Source organism: Ceratotherium simum, chromosome 1, assembly GCF_057802395.1.
Source record: "Ceratotherium simum simum isolate JZ-2026a chromosome 1, ASM5780239v1, whole genome shotgun sequence".
NCBI lineage: Eukaryota > Metazoa > Chordata > Mammalia > Perissodactyla > Rhinocerotidae > Ceratotherium > Ceratotherium simum.
This window is the reverse complement of record NC_141900.1, coordinates 29,685,485-29,703,341: the sequence shown is the minus strand read 5'-3', so window position 1 is coordinate 29,703,341 and position 17,857 is coordinate 29,685,485.

The following is a 17,857-nucleotide window of genomic DNA, read 5'->3' as shown; positions in this document are numbered from 1 at the left end:
GACCAGGATTGTCTAAAAAAGGAACCCACACTCTTGACCATTAGAATATGCTGCCTGTGGGCCGAACCCGTGGCTTAGCCCTTAAGTGCGCGGGCTCCGCTGTTGGCGGCCCGGGTTCGGATCCCGGGCGCGCACCGACACACCGCTTCTCCGGCCATGCTGAGGCCACGTCCCACATACAGCAACTGGAAGGATGTGCAGCTATGACATACAACCATCTACTGGGGCTTTAAGGGGAAAAAATAAATAAATAAAATCATTTAAAAAAGAGAATATGCTGCCTGCTTGCTTTTGCTTGTTTTCTTTTTCCTTTGAGATAATGCTAGTTACAGAAATTTCTATTTTAAAATAGGTAAATATAGTACAATATTATCTCTACATATAGGAGAAACCAGGGGGAGAGGGGGTTCCTCTCTTGTGTCAAAAAGTAATACTCACCGAGTATTCCATATTCTTTCCTACATTCCCATGTACCCTTACACTTATTCTGAACCAAGATGATTTTGGAGAATAAAGTATGGGAAGAAGTGTCATGTGTCTCATTTCCGGACTAAAATTATGAAAATCCCAGGCACCATACTTCAGCCTTCTTTTCCTCTACTGTGTTTCTAGGAGGACTTGTGTTGTGAATCCAAAACATCAAAACAGCGTGGATTGCTGAGTTGCTGCAAGGAGAACAGAGCCCAAAGAGTTGCTCAAATATGCATTGGACTCCGCATGAACCAGAAATAAGCCTTTGTTGTATTAAGCACTGAGACATGGGCATTGTTTCTGGCTATCTAATCTATCCCATCTAGCCTATCTTGGTTATTGTAGAAATTGGTACCAGAAGTGAGATGCTGCCTTAAAAAACCTAATATATTTGACATCGACCTAGTGATCCAGAGAGAGTTGATATTGGAAACATTTGAGAGATGGAGAGTCCTTTCATACAGTCGCAAAACATTAGAATAATGTGAACTGCATATCATGTACCTAACAAATGTGTGACTCTGGTGTGAAAGCAGGATGTTTATAATGTGTGTGATTTGCTCTTAGCTCTATTTGGCAAGGTATATTAAGAAATAAATGGGCTCAGAAGAGAACTGGCTAGTTTGCAAGCAGGAGTAAAAAGAAAGTCTAATACAGAGCCCTGCGGTGTTGGTAAAACAATTGCTTCGTGACCCTAATAAATGGTACGAGTGCAAAAGTCTTTACAGATAAGTGTCTAGTAATATATTTCCAACTGATTAAATTGCCTCAAAGCAAAGAACAGGTTAAGAATGTGACACTCAATAATTTGGTAAAATGGCTCAGGGCAAAGGTCAGATTAAGAGTGTGGCTTTGCTCGGAAATTCAAACAGCTTCTGTGTAACCCTGTTATATGTAGAGAGAATAATGGAATGAGAGTCGAGATGTACAAGATAGAAGAGAGCTGAATATGTTCTGGGTACATGAAGAAGATTGGAATTAAAGCTTACTGGGTGTTTGTAATTTCTACTGGCAAAGAAATTATGAATTTGAACAACAATAACAAAAAAAACTTTTGCAGACTTAAAATGACTCTAAGTTCCCAAACTTTGTATGAGCAGGAAGCTGGCTGGGAAAGCTCCTCAGACTCCAAGTAGAGGATCCCATTTCAGATGAGAACAAGTATAATGGGAAAGGAAAATCATCCTTAAGGATGAAGTCAGGAGGCACATAGAACAATGGACTCTCTGGAGGCTCCCAAAAGAAGAAACTGGACCTAATGGAGGAAAATTCCTCAATACCCCAATCCCAGTATAGGAATTCTCACAGTGCCTGCTCATGGGGCCCAAAATGTCTAGGGACTAGTGGCTGTTGTGTGTCTCTCAGTCTTCTCCTCTCCTAATAGCATCTGTTCTGTTTCTGTTCCACCATTTTTATTATTATTATTTTTATTATTATTTATTGTTGTCATTTATTTTTGAGTGTTCATGTATGTGTATGCATATGTGTGGAGAGGGTCCCTTAGCTTGTCTTTTTAGTTTATATGGAAAGTAGTGACATCTGAACCTGATATAGAGATTCTCACATCTCAGCCAGAGGTCTGGGTGATCTGGAAGCCCAGACTGGATTGGACCTTTGAGTTGTCTCACTTGGAGAGTAGTTGAGTGTGTTTCTTTGTAGATTAGTGGGAACAAAGGATATCTGGGGACAAAGGAAGTCCTCAAACAATACTCCCCACGTATTCCATTACTCCTTTATGATCTCCTTGCTCCAGAGGTTAGGTGGAGCCAAGAACTAGTCTTGATCAATGAAAGGTGAAAAGAAGTGACACATGTAACATTCAGGCCAAAAAAATTTGGCTCATATTTGATTTTCCAATCTCTCTTTTCCTAACTTGGCAACAACAAAGATGTGTTGAGATGATAGAGTCACATGATTGAAGCAGCCTGGATCACTGAGCTGCTGCACAGAGGATAATGGCCTTGGGATGCTATGGGGATCCACAGTGTACTTGTGGGAACGAGAAATAAACTTTTATTGTATTAGGCCTCTAGGATTTTTTTTTAGTTCTATGTAACTTCACTTTTCTTGACTAAACACAACTATTACTACATTTAATGTAAAATGTGTATAGAGAATACTGCTTTTTTGTTTTCAGACTGAAAAAATGTTTGACTAATATTTTTAACAGATTTATATTTTTTCATTTTCATTCTTACATATTATAATAATTCTGAAATCAATATCTGTTCTACTCTTCTGAAGTCACAAAGCTGGAGTTATTTTCTATGATTAGGGTTCTGTAATACATAAACCTAAAATAAAATTTAACACATAATAACAAACCAAAAATAGTGTGAAACCACAGATGACAATTATTTTTAATTTTCCAATGTCATAGAAAAGTGATCTCTGCCCTAACATCTTATCGAAAATAAATGGAACAAGGAACCAATGAGTTATTTAAAGGGCTCATTAACTTTCATATGACCCTATTTGTAACTGAGACAGTTGTGTCCTAGAAGTACCCTCCAAGAAATGATTAATGAGGTTTCCAAACATTCTAAATTGACTGACATGGAAGGGAGTGATCCTGTTCTTTAGCCAAATCTCTGTGAGGTCTAGGCAAAAGGGGAGACTTCTCTCTTAAATAATTCATGATAATTTCTAATACTAAGCATTTAAAAATGTAATTATTTTTCCTAAATTTTAAAGAGCTCAGTACACTGTTTCAGTAAGGAGGTAAAATTTATCAGTCTTCACTCTAAATTGAGCAAGGTTAGAGCAGGTTTGAGGCAGAGGGGTTGGGGGAGGAGCAAAATAGGTAAAGGGGATTAAGAGGCACAAATTTCCAGTTATAAAATTAACAAGTCATGGGGATGTAATGTACAGCATAGGAAATATAGTCAATAATATTGTAACAACTTTGTATGGTGACAGATGGTAACTAGACTTATCGTGGAGATCATTTCCAAATGCATATAAATATCAAATAGCTGTGATATACGCCTGAAACTAATAAAATATTGTATGTCTATTACACTTCAATAAAAAAAAGTTATAGCAAGTTTAGATAAAGAAATTTTTTAGGGTCGCTCATGGCTCATGGCAGTAACACACTTTCCACAAATGCGTTGAATAGCACAGAAGAACTGCTTCATTAAATATTTTTTCCACTGTTTTGTTCTATGAACTAGTTAAGACTTTATCTATACCATAGAAGGTTGAATGGCAATCTGTTGTGTTTGATCACACAGTATATGGCTCATTTGAATAAATTATAATTAGACTCATGTAAATAATAGGACCTAAGGACTGGAATTATCTACATCAATGATTAATTTCTTCCTTTCACTGCTATAACTTTGCTATGACTGTAATTTTGAAGTCAAATGTTAAAAGTGAATTGAAGAAAATGTTAATATTGCAGTGTATTGTTGCAAATGAACTAAGAATTTTTTTCAAAATTACTGCACTTTGGAAGTTTGTTTGTAGTTAAAGATAACTTAACAGCTCTTATATTTTATCTTGATAACCAACACCCCCTTTTTGAATTTTCCATCTAGTAAAGTATAAAAATTAATTATTATGTAGTGGGAATATTCAATTATATTTTATCCCATTTATTTAATATCCTTTAGCAGAGAAGTACATTAGTCTAATATACTTCTATTGTTCATATTTTTCTAGTTTCTTATGTATTATAAATATAACAAATTTTTCTAGTTCATTATTCAAATTAATAGCTTTCCATGTAGAGCAAGGGTGTTTTTTTTTTTTAACTACTGTTATTCATGTCTTCTTAGGCTAAAACTTTAGAGAGAATTCTTTTTAAAAATGTATAATGATGTGTTTGAGATGTTCTAGGGGATGGTTCTAGTTAACTTTATATGCATTTCCTCAATCATAAAAAACAACCATTTCAGTTTTCCCTTATATTTACTGCAATCAAGAATGCATTTTCTAAAAAAAGTTAACTTTTACCATGTGGGATATTTGTGCACAATTGAACTCACTGTGACTATAATCCCAAACAATATCTAAAATGGTAAAATTATCATTTATTCACCTCTCTGAGATTTTTCTTATAACACCATTTCTATTATACACATACACACACACGTACATGCACACACAAACGCATACATCAAAAACTAGAATTTAAAATACATAGTTCAATTAAAAATAGCATATGAATTTTGAAAAGAGAAGTGCTACTTTAAAAATTTTTGTAACTTTCTAAACGAAGCCAGTGTTTCTTTAAATTGGCGTAATCTTGATTTCCTTAACTTCTACACAAACCTCCTACCTTGCTTCTTATCTACATCTCTCCAATTCTTGGTTTTTTAGCAGATATACCTAAATAATCTTCCTAAAATATCAGGTAAGTCCCAAAACTTCTTATTCACAATGAGTTACCCCATCAAGGCAAAATTCTCTGCCCCACATTTAAGACCCTGCATAGAATAACCTCAAAATATTCAATCAACTCTATTTCAATCAACTGTATTTGCTACTAAGATCAAGTTGTGACTTTTGCTTGCTAGGGATGTTTTCTTACTCTCTTCTGTCAGAATTTGGGCTTTGACAAGAAAAGAGGGTCTGAACTGGACAGGGCTGGTTTTGCAGACCACAGCATATAGAACAGTGAGCCCAAATGTAGGTTAGTAAATAGAAGATCAAAGAGCGGAATTTTGTGAGGCAGGTGTGACCAGTAGAATAAGAGAAGCTAGTAGGCAGAAATTGAGTACTTTTAGCAATTTGTTGAACATTTAAGTTTCTGTGTGTTTTGAGGTCTAAATGAGTGCCGGAGGGAGCTGTCTGCATGAGACTGTTTTGCAAAAGATATCTGTGCCTATTCTTTGAGAATCTTGATGACCAGAGACAACTCAAGAGCGGTCCACCTATTGTCCCACCTGTAAACAGCTACCATCAAGGTCATTGTATATTATTATTTGGATGAAGTAGGTGTTCCAAGGTGGAATACTCTTATGAAAATGGGCTTAAATTCTCTAGGCTAACATCATGACTGGCTTGAAACAAATTAGAAAATGATTAAAATTGAGATCCTTTGTTTTTTCTCCACCCTGACCATGCCCCCAACCTCCACACTCTAATTAGAATCCGTCTGTGTTTATTGGGTAGACCTTAGCCTAATGTAAAGTTTAAGGAGCAGCATTTTAAAGGTTAGAAAACTATAAGAAAGGAAACAAGGGAGATTATCCCATCCCATGCCCATGATATGGTAGGAAAATAATGGCTCCCAAAGATGTCCAGATCTTAATCCTCAGAACCTGTGAATATGTTACCTTATTTGGCAGAGAGACTTTGCTGATTTGATTAAGGTTAAGGAACTTGAGATGGGGCGACCATCCTGGATCTAATCCAGTCTAATCACATGAGTTCTTAAAAACAGAAGACCTGTCCCAGCTGTGGTCAGAAGGAGATGGCCGCATGAGCATGAGAAGGATTCGATTTCCTGTAGCTCATTCTGAAATGTATGAGTCTTTGTGCAAGAACGATAGAGAGACCTTTAGAAGCTGGAAAAGTCAAGGGAACGGATTCTCCCCTAGAGCATCCAGTAAGGAACTCAGCCTTGCTGATACCTTGATTTTAGCTGAAGTTGTCTGACTTCTGACCTATAGAACTGTAAGATAATAAATTTGTGTTGTTTTCAGCTGTTACATTTTTGTTAATTTTTCGTGGCAGCATTAGAAAACTAATACTCATGCCAAATCCACTCCATTTTCCTGAATTTGTTCATGATCTCCATCAGAGCAGCCCCACCCTTCCACTGCCTATCCAAAATGCAATCATAAATTCAGAGCTTGGGAAAACCCTTGCCTTCTCTGAATGGTACTCTCTTGGTACTCCACTCACTCCAACTTCCCACTCCAACTGCGGAGCCTGTAGCCCATAGCATACAATAAAACCCTGAACGGCCATCTGAAGATTGTGTCCATTTTACTTTTGCTGCCAGACTAGAATGTAAATGTATCACAGGTATGATTTAAGTTCATCCTTCTTTTGTGTCTTCCAGTGCACCTAGAACAATGTATATTTTTGTTGCTCAAAATCATTTGGAGAACTAAAATTAATCATTTAAATCTTTTTTTTCCAATCCTGGGAAATAACCTTTCATTTCCATTTACTATTCCACCTTTTGATATTTTGTGATAAGTAAGTAACTGCAGAACATTGCAGAAGATCAGTCTCATTTCTCTGGGAACACATGCTGGATACAATTGTTTGAATTCTCACAAAACCTGCCAGGGAATTTCTCATATTGCCTTATAATTCATTGAAACAATTTTTCCAAAGTCTAATATGCTAAACTCTCATTCTGAAACCATAATTTCATTTACATTTTTAACATTTGAATCAAAATAGCCACAAATTAGTTGCCAAACAAATCTCATTTATGTTTTTAGCAATTGTGTGTGCATCATGCTGCCAGTGTTTTTGTCTTATTTGTTACTAATTGTCCCTAATTGGAAAGTACTGTGAATAGTAAATTATGAAGAGAGAAGCCACCAGTGCTTTGAAGTTTATTGTTTGGAGACAAAAATTGGATAAGGTTTTCCCATGTTAACTTTGATGAGCATGGAGCTTGGCATTTTGTTTGTTTGTTTTTTCTGCTTCAGTTTTGTCACCATATTCCAGCTATGGAATAAGCTGGTGATTTGGGGGATATTTTTCAAGACCAGACCACTTCCACAAGTAGAAGCTTTGTTCTTATAAATAGATAAAGTTATATTCATCTGTTTGGTAGATGAATCCGGTGGTGTGCGTGTTGAACAGAATGTCTCAGATAGTTTTCTCAATTCTTTGGAATTTCACTCTTGAATTTGATCAATGGAGACAATTCAATCTGAAAAATAATTTTTCATGGTGACAATATTTCTTCCCATAAACACACACTTCATCTTGCATGCATGTACTTAATTGTGTTAGACAAGATTTGGAAATATTAACTGAAAGTTATAAATTAACTCTATGAGTTATAAAATAACTCTTAACTATTATAAAACTTAAGGTTTCCTCCAATTTGTCAAAACTTAGTACAAATGCATGAAAATATGATCATGGATTTTAATTTTCATATTCGTAAGGACAAAGAAATTAAACAAATGTAGGACCATATATAATCTTTCCAATTTACATTTTGAGTTGTTAAGTAAGTACTGTAAGGGTATCTCATGTCTAAATTAACTGCATATGCATTCTTTAGTTTCTTTTAAAATAAAGAAACTTAAGATTGCTTTTGAATATCGATAAAGTTAGATTGCAGATAGCATGACATTATGGACAATTTCATTTACCCAAACATATTGGGAAATGAGATTTTATTTGGCATTGCCTATGACAACCTGTTGCATCATCTGCTCTTGTCGCTGTGTGAAATTGAAATTACCATCAATGGGAAGTTCTCAAAGAGAGAAACCCTCTTCTGGCCTGTCCGGGAGGGCTTGGGGTGTGTGGTCAGATGAGCCTGAGAGGACTTGTGTACAGTTATGCACTGAATAACGTTTCAGTCAATGATGGACCGCATATACGACAGTGGTCCCATAAGATTACTACCATGTGGCCTAGATGTGTAGTAGGCTATACCAGCTAGGTTTGTGTAAGTATACTCTGTAGCATTCACGCAAGGACAAAATCAACGCATTTCTCAGAACATATCCCTGCCATAAAGTGATGCATGACTGTGAATTATATTCCCAAAGAAGTCATCACCTATTACTGGAAACATGGCTATGTTAAAGTAAATGCCCTTTGATGAGTGGTAGCTGGAAGAGGTTCACCACTAAGAACATGAGGCTCCTCCAGACTAGACTAGACCATTTGGTGAGCCACAGCTGGAGTTCAATTAGTTCCCTACTTTGGATGGAAACCTCTTCTGACTGCCCTGTGGTGTTCTCATACGTCAGAAAGTTCTGTCTCTGAGGATGGGTAGCAGAGACCAGGGATAAGAATATCTACCACACTGGGATGGGAGGTGGATTAAGTGAAGTAATGTCCCATAGTCCTCTGTATAGCCCTGATAATGAGGAAATTTTCAGTGAATGGAAGCTGTCATCACATAGGGTTATTAGAAGGATGAGCAAGTTATCATAAGTGAACAATAGAACTTGGTACTTCTCACACTTATTGTCCTCAATACTGTTACTTTCCCCCTGAAACTGCCCCTTTTAAAGTACCAGTTCATGTTTCAAACATTCACATCTTTCCCCAGGATTGCAATGAGCCACAGTGCACACTGTTCTGTCACATGCAGATGCTATGACAGAATGGCTAGTCCAGTTGCATCTGTACCACAAACATAAGTAGAGCTCTCTGATTCCCTATACACTGGCAATCATATACTCTACAAACAGTTACTCCCACCAAATATACCTAGTATAGCATGACTACATAAATACCTGTTACCAATCCATTAGGCCAATTATATTATTGGGAGCTTGCTTTTTCAGTTTTTGCATATGAGCCTAATATATGCAGATATATTACCTAATACATGCAAATATATATCCCAAATGTATTTTAAATGGTTTATTGTGATTTTTTCTGATAATGATAATTCTAGAAGATTATTTTAGCCTAATTGTAAATCAATGCAGATAAATATAAAAATGATAAGATAAGCTAAATATCTATAAACCAGAGACACTTTTAAACAGATTGTTGATTGTCCTTTTAAACATCTTGTTGTACATGTGTGTATACGTGTGTACACACACACACACATACATTGTGTCCCACAGTATAGACCATATTAAATACACACGTATACACACACACACATACATTGTGTCCCACAGTATAGACCATATTAAATACCATTTTGTGGTTTTCCTTTAACAATATATTATGGGAAATGTACATTTTTTCATTGAATATATATATAGTACATGTATATATATATTAAATGTGTATATATACACACATACATAAGTGCACATATACATATATACATTCATAAAATATATATGTATTATATACATATGTGGTTAATACATCTGCATCTTAATAGGTGCATAGTGTTCATATTCTATAACTTACTTAAGTATTTCTTTTTTGATAAACATGTGCTTGCTATTTCCACTACTGTTAGTGCTGCAATGCACATCCTTGTGTAAATGTCTTTGTATACTTTATTGCTGCTCTTTGGATGAATTCCTCGAAATAGAATTGTTGGGCAAGGGACATATACATTAACATTTTGGTACATATTGCTCTGTTACTGATTTTTGTCACCACTTACAGTGTAGAGTTTGTATGAGTTTCATTCTCTATGCCCACTGTTTTTCTCCTCTGGGCTGCTGCCTACAAGATGCTCCCTGAGATCCATTATTCTCTTCCTGATCTTATGCTTTCTTGACCATGCTTTCTCAGTGACTGTTTTAGCTGGGCCCTTTCTTCAACCTCAAGGACTCCTTTGCTGATCTTCTTGACCCCTTAAACCTGAATAGCTGTTATGGCATAACAAAGCACTGTAAATTCAGTACCTTAAAACAACCATCAGCTCAATCAGCTGGGGTTTATCTAATGTAAGCTCAGTCTAGCTTCTGCAGGTTAGCTGGGCTCACTGACCTAGTCTGGGCTCGGTTGAGGCAGCTTATCCAGGGCAGCTCTGTTCCACATATTTCTCGTTCTCCTTCTGGGACCAGTGGGTTAGCCCAGGTATGTCCTTCTTCTTCTTCTTTTTTTTTTGTGAGGAAGATCAGCCCTGAGCTAACATCTATGCCAATCCTCCTCTTTTTGCTGAGGAAGACTGGCCCTGAGCTAACATCTATTGCCAGTCCTCCTCCTTTTTTTCCCCTTTTTCTCCCTAAAGCCCCAGTAGATAGTTGTATGTCATAGTCGCACATCCTTCTAGTTGCTGTATGTGGGACGCCGCCTCAGCGTGGCAGGCCAAGTGGTGACTCGGTGTGCGCCCAGGATCCGAACCCTGGCCGCCAGTAGTGGAATGCGTGCACTTAACCACTAAGCCACGGGGCCGGCCCCCAGGCGTGTCCATCTTATGGCAGTGGCAGAGGTACAACAGAAAAAATGGAAACACATAAGATTTCCTAGGCTTGGAGCTGGCACAGTTTCCTTCACCTCCTCCTATTGGCCAAAGCAAGTCTCATGACCAAACTCATAGCCAAGAGATGGAAATATAATCAGCCCCCTTTGTAGGAAGAACTGCAAAGTCATGTGGAAAAGAGAATGAAGATAAGAAGAGAGGGAGGACTGGGGCCGCTAATGCCACCTACCACCAAAACAATTGCAGTTTATTTGAAAATGTATTCTAGTTCCAAACTAAAATGTTACCCCATATTCTTAACCATTTGATCGTACCATACAATGAAACTCTCTGATTTCCTGAGGGAGGGAGGGAGAAGATGCTGGGTTTTGGTCAGGTGTTTTCTTCCTATGAAATGATATTGCTCATGTTCTTTAAGAACCTTTTGTACGTCCCTCTGGGTTCAGTTTTCAGCACTAAAACCTCTCAGCGAATGACTCATTAAACTAGTCACCACTATATCCACCCACTCAACCTCACGCCACAGCCTCCAAATCTGCGGCTGCTGTGTCACATAAGCACGCAAACTGTAGAATCCAGAATTCCTATTCAACTGGTGCCAAAAAATTAAGTCTTAAAGTTTAAGAAGAGCATTTGAGAGTAATCGTCTGTAAGCAAAATAGCTTGATTGCTGGGGAACCCGATCCTAAGGTGACTATTACTTACTCACAGTGAGTTAAGCGGAAATTGGAGGAGGGAATCATAGCCCAGGAGTCTGACTGAAGATAGAAAGCCGGAAATGTCTAAAGCAGCTGAGGGGGTGAACATATTTTGTCTAAAAAGATAAGGCAGCTGAACAGAGAGTGAGAAGACATGAGCCAAATTTACACACACAAATAGTGAAAATAATCTCTAAGTATCCAATTTGGGAAGAAGTGAGGGAGATAATAGTGCCCTGAGTGGCTGGTGATGAGAGAACAAAGAGCTTAGCGATGCTTGAGAGATGGATCAGCAATGCATCCAAGGTGTCATAGAAAAGTTCACTGGCAGGAGGACGGAGGTGTCCCTTTTTGTTTTTTAAACCAGTTTACCAAGAAAGTTCAAGTTCTGGTAAAGATTCAAATATAAAATAGTTTTGTTTGCTTGCTTGATTTGCTTTTCAGAATATTTTAAAACATAATCAATGGGACCATCTTTGAAGTAACAAAGAGCAGTATTCATCAAGAAGAGGCTCTTTAGGCAGGTATTTGGGAAGAAACACTATTTCTAAAAGGCATATGACTCTTTGCTTTGTGTTTAACTCTAAGTGGAACCTAAAATAGTTTTAAGGAAATTATTAACATCTGTATATTCTTATAGACAAAGTCCTCAAAATAATAATTATCCAAAAGCAAAGCAAAAAATCCAGTTAGATGTCTACTCATTTTTCCAAATTCAAATATACAAAATATTAATTGTTTCTCAATTTCTCTGAGAGATAGGGCTTGTCTTGATGTAATTAAATGTCTATAATTAACGGTTGTATGTTTTAATATTTTATTTTCTTATATATTATAATTTGACACTATGATCTCAACAATTAAGACCTAAATAACTCATCCAATTTCACATGACAATTTAAACTTTTATGTCATAGAATTACTTTTTTAAAAAAATCTAAGTACTCTGCATCAGGGTAGAAACTAAAAATAGTTACAAATGCTGGATATCACTAATAATATAACTTCAAATTCCACTTGTTCTAAATGTCTCATCTGCCTACCTCTCCCAAATTATATACTATAGATCAAAGTCTCTGAGACATGTTATACACTGTCTAGTAGTAACCATTGACTTGCTGGCACAGTTGAGTGTATTTGATTCTGTAACAAGTTTCTGAAGGAACAAGACAATAAAGGAACAAATATTACTGGAAAGAGATTCTGCCAATAAATACTTATTTGATCTGGTGTATGGTTCTCCGTTGAGAATGGCAAAAGGGAAATCATATATAGATAGATGTTTGTGTGTTTTTGTGCGTGTGTGCACATGGGTGTTTGTGTATGTGTGTGCACATGTGTGTATAACAAATCATATGCACATGTACGTGTAACCTGTATATGCACATATATGTATATATTTGTTACATAGGTTACATATATGTTATCGATCCATCCATCATCTATGTACGTATGTGTATATGTATGTATCTATCTATCCATCCATCTCTCTATCGTCTATACCCATCCTCTATCTGGTTAGGTAGTGCTATCGATAGCTGTTGTTACCATGGAGAACACTGGGGCCCTGGGAAACTCTATCTCTAGCTGGGATCATGCTGTCTTAGCTGTGGTTTATATCCCCTCATCTTTTGTTACTATAGAAATTTCACATCCTACATCTTCATCTCTATGAATCTATTTTCTCCTCTATAAAATGAAAATGAAAATACATAGTATAAAAGTATTTTTGAGGTGTAAACAATATAATGTATATTAAAAACCTTGAAAGAGCAAATGTTTACAGTTACAAATTGAAATGGAGAATGGCGAAAATAAAGGAAACTAGGGTTGACCCTTGATTAAAATAGGAATTCAATAAAACTACCAAGTTTGTTTGTATGTTTTGAATTTTTAAAATTGTATTTAAAACCTAGCTACTCTAAGTTTTGCTGGAAATTATAATTCATCTATGATTTCCATAGATATTCCATATTTTATCTTATGAGGTATGTGTTAAACTGTATAAATCTGGAGAGAAACCTATACATTAATAATATAAGGTATCGGCCTATGTGTGCTCACATTCCTGATTTTCTAATGAGTCTCTGGAGCTGTGGAGCAGGCATACCACAGAGTGGAGATGAATTGTATGAATTACAGTTCGCATATGTTATCACATTTAATCCTTATACATTCTTAAACACAACTTTCATTTCATGCTTATGCTCAAAACCTGCAATGTCTTCCTTTCCCTGCAGAGTAAGTTACTAACTAGTTTCTTAGATTGCTATTCCAGGTTCTCAAGAATCTGGCCACAATCTGCCTTTCTGTGGTTATCTTCTACTTCTGTCCAATAAGATTCTATACTTCAATCAGACTGGCCTGTTCATGCCACCATAATTCCACACAGTCAGCATCCTCACCTTTATTTTTGTAGCTTCCTTTCCCACCTGGAATAGTTTCCCACCTTGACCAAAGATTATACATCCTACATCCTTTAAATAACAGGTCTGCCCTCTCTGCCTGACAGCATTTCTGGATCATCCTAGCCCATGATTATCCCATTGTCATCTGAAAACGTTAATATCTATATTACTAATTTTCATTAGTAGAAAATTATTAATTTACTAATTAGTAATAAAATTTGATTTCACTTTCTGTTAGTAAAGATAGAATTAATTGACTAATATAATGAGTGTTATAAAAGGGGCTATTAGTTTGGTAAATACCAAATGTTTATAAAGTAATAAAGCAGTCTCTGAGTTATCTTATATTCTTACTTTTTTTGCACATATGTATATATTCCCAACTTATGGAAAATGAAAAACAATGTCAGATGACTAGTAAAATACTATATCATTACTGAGGGAAAAAAGTCTTATAATTTCTTGTAACACAAGTGCCACATCATATCTTCTGAATAGCAGGAAGTCAGGAAAAAGCTTTTTGCTTTTGAAATACCAATAGTTGGTACTAACATATAACTATATGGCTTTTCTTTACAAATTTAATGGACTACTTCTCAATACCTCTACTTCTCATTCTTCCATCCAGTAGCCATCATATCTTCCCTGGACTCAACTCACTGCTCTCACTTTTGCCTCTACACTCTAGTCTCCCCATTGCAGCCTGAATGATCATTTCAAATGGCAATATGATAATTTAATCTCATTGTCCAAACACTCCAACGGCACCCTTTGGTAGTTGAAAATAAAATTCAAACTCTTTACTGTGACCTTAATGTTTTGACTCAGACTACATCTGACCACTCCCCCTGCTGTTCATTCCACCTGAACAAAGCCGGCTTCCTTGCTGCTCTTTGAACGTGACAAGGAAGCTTCCATCACAAATATCAGCATTGTTCATCCCTCACCTCGCATCACACATCAGCACATCCTTAGAGAAGACTTTCCTGACCAGCCTAAAGGAAATATATCTCCATCAATGAATGTCATTATGGCACTTATTACTACTTAACGTTGTATTGTGTATTTATTTGGTTGTTTTTATTTAATCATGTTTATTATCTGTTACCACTTAAAAGAATGACATATCTGTGAGCGTAGAGTCTTTATCGTGTTAACCATTTTATTTACCGCAGCTAGATTACCATCTGGCATATACTAGATGCTCAATTAACCTATTTTGAATAAATGAACTAATATTTTCACATGCCTAGATTAGAAATATACATATGTTGTCCTTTCTAGTCTGCAGAATTAGGTTGTTAAATATGACATTTCTTAAAAAGATTGTCTAAGCATGCAAAGACGAAGCTTTACTTTTGTCCCAGGACTTCAATAAGTCTCATAAACACTCTGCATCTCAATTTCTCTTCATTAAACAGTGATAAATATTATTTGCCTTTGTTCTTGTCACTTGGTGTCATGAGGCTGATGAACAAAATACTTTAAATACCAACAGTCATTTTCAACAGCGTGTTGTTATTAACTCCTGGGCTTGACTGAAAATGATTCTTCTACTTATTCCAAAGGAAGATGATAATGCACATTTGGTAAAAATCACCTAGAAATAAGTCCATATAGAACACAGGATATTAAAATTCATTTTTTTTTAAAGTTCCCAGACATACTAAACTTATAAAATGTCTGGCTCTGAGCTGGTTTGAGGTTTTGCTTGGACTCCAAATGTAGGTTTGTGTGTTTTATATGTCCATCTCTCTAATTATTGATTTCCATTGGGATGCAGTTTTGGCAAAATGGGTTTATTGTTTTCAGTGAGAACAACAATAATATAATTCTAAATGAGATGAATTAACATCGTACTCTAGTGAAATCTTCAGTTTCAGGGCTGGATACATATTTGAAAGAAAATCTAAACTAAAGATACATCAAGATAAAATCCAGTCACTGTGTAGACATAAATGTACCGGCAAATACAAACAGAGATAGACAAAGAGATAGAGAGACAGAGAGAAAGAATATATACTTTATAGTGTATATATTCTGGCTATATAGTAACGAGGTAAGATAGGTGTACTTACCCGCTATGTACAGGCGTGTAATAACCAAGATAAGATCAATACATACACTGGTACGCCTTCTTGTGCTCTCTCTCTATATATATATAAATATATTATACTCTATATATAGTATAATAACCAAAATGTATATAAGGTAAAAAAATTAAAAAGTAACCACAAGCAAAAATAAACACTTTACCTAAACGTTTGATAGTTTCTAAATAATATGATAATTAACACACATTTTCAGTAGCAAGTACTTCCCGCTGTTACCACTTGGCCACATCTCTGAGACAAGATTGAATTCAATGTTTGAGGAGTAGAAAAGTCTTCAAATACAAAATCTCTGGATTTTCATTTTGCAACAAGATTTTTAAAATATAATTTGACTTTGAGTCACTGCCAAAAACAAAAAAATATAAAAGTAATAAACCCAAATCAAAATTCTGACCTACTGATGTGATATTTAGGTGATCCACAAAATAATTACCTTGGTTTCAAAATGATCCCTAGCCTTGTAACCTTCATGTAAGATAAATAACATGGTTTTAATGCAACTCATCTACAGAAAACGATTTGATTCCATAAGTGAATTTGACATACAGGTCACCTTCTACTAGATTGCAAAAGTGGAGTACATATCATAAAAAAATACTGGGTCCTAGTCAGAAGCTCACTGTTCTGGCGAGCAAGATTCACTATAAGTACAGTGAATGAATTTCCATTCTATTCTTGAAGTTGTAAAGAAAAATAGATTTTTTTGATGTTTATACCCTATATAAAAAAATATTATGGATTATTGTCTATAAATAAGCTTAAATATTTTGTTATGTGTTTAATTTTTCGTGGCACCTATAGCATTACATTGTGCTTCCTTATTTACCTGACTAAACCATCAATTCATGAGACTGTTAGTTATGCTTGTATTTTCAGTACTTTCCATAGAGTATGTATAAAATTACTGCATATTTATTGAATATGTTCTTAAGAAAGTCCAATATTTTATGTCTAAGATTTATTAATGATCCTTTTAAATAAAGAAAATTGTAGATTTGGCTGAGGGAAATTGTATGGCTCCCAAAGGATGAAGCCAATCTCCTTAGCCTCACCCTTATGGTCTTTCGTAGTTGGTTTTCAGCATACATTTCCAACCTGATCTCTTTCTACCTATGTATACATAGGTCTACTTATTATTCCAAATGTGTCTCTTGCTTTCTTACCTATACCGATATATTTTTTCCATTACATTTTTCTCTGTGGACTGTTGTTTCTCCTCTACAGGTCTTATTAAAACCTTAAACTCCTGTTAAGCATTAATTCACATCCAGTCTTCTCTCTTTGAAATAACTAGAATAGCTGCAGATAGTTAGGCTAATCACCATCTTTTTGGAACATCTGTAGCAAATCTGTCCTTTGAATGTTCTGAGAAATTTTTAGCAAAACTATTGTTTAGCAGTTATAGTATAAGAAAGTGTGTTTTATTTATACACATACCTTAGCTCTTTAAATATATTTTAGGATTCTTAAAGACGTAAACATACATTATGTAGATTACTTTGGAGAGTTTACAGGCTTAGATTAAGAACATTTCTTTTTAGAGATAATTGTATATAACCTAAAATAAACCACATAGCATTGATTTCCCTGTTTCTTTCATTTGGAAAATTAAATAATTAGACTAAATTATAGAGACATCCCCATAACTGATATTGCCACATATAATGTATACACTTATTTATTATTAGAAAATATCTTTTACTCACACTCCACCCCCAGTTCCTAGAAGGGTTTTCCTGTCAATTACTTTATATATTCTGTGTAGATGTGGTCTGAACAGGGAGAAATAGAGGAGAGCAGGGTTTGTAGATTCATAGACATATTTCATAGAGTTATTGTCAAGACCTTGGACATGTTGCTTAAATTCTCAGGACCTCAATTTGCTCAAAAACTAAACTTGGAATGAGATGAGCCTATCTTATGACTTTTGTTTTTTGTGAAGATTAAATGAGTTATATGTAAATTGTTTAGAACATTGGTCTGCTTAAGAACAAACTCTCAGTAAGTTTCTGCTGTCATTAAATGAGAGCAAATGAAAAATTCTACGTAACCAATAAATAAATTTGAATCATAATTTTTATATGGTTAGTTTTGGAATAACAGTTCGCCTGCTAGTATGCCTGTCATCTTAAAACGCCTGGAATGTGACATGTGGAT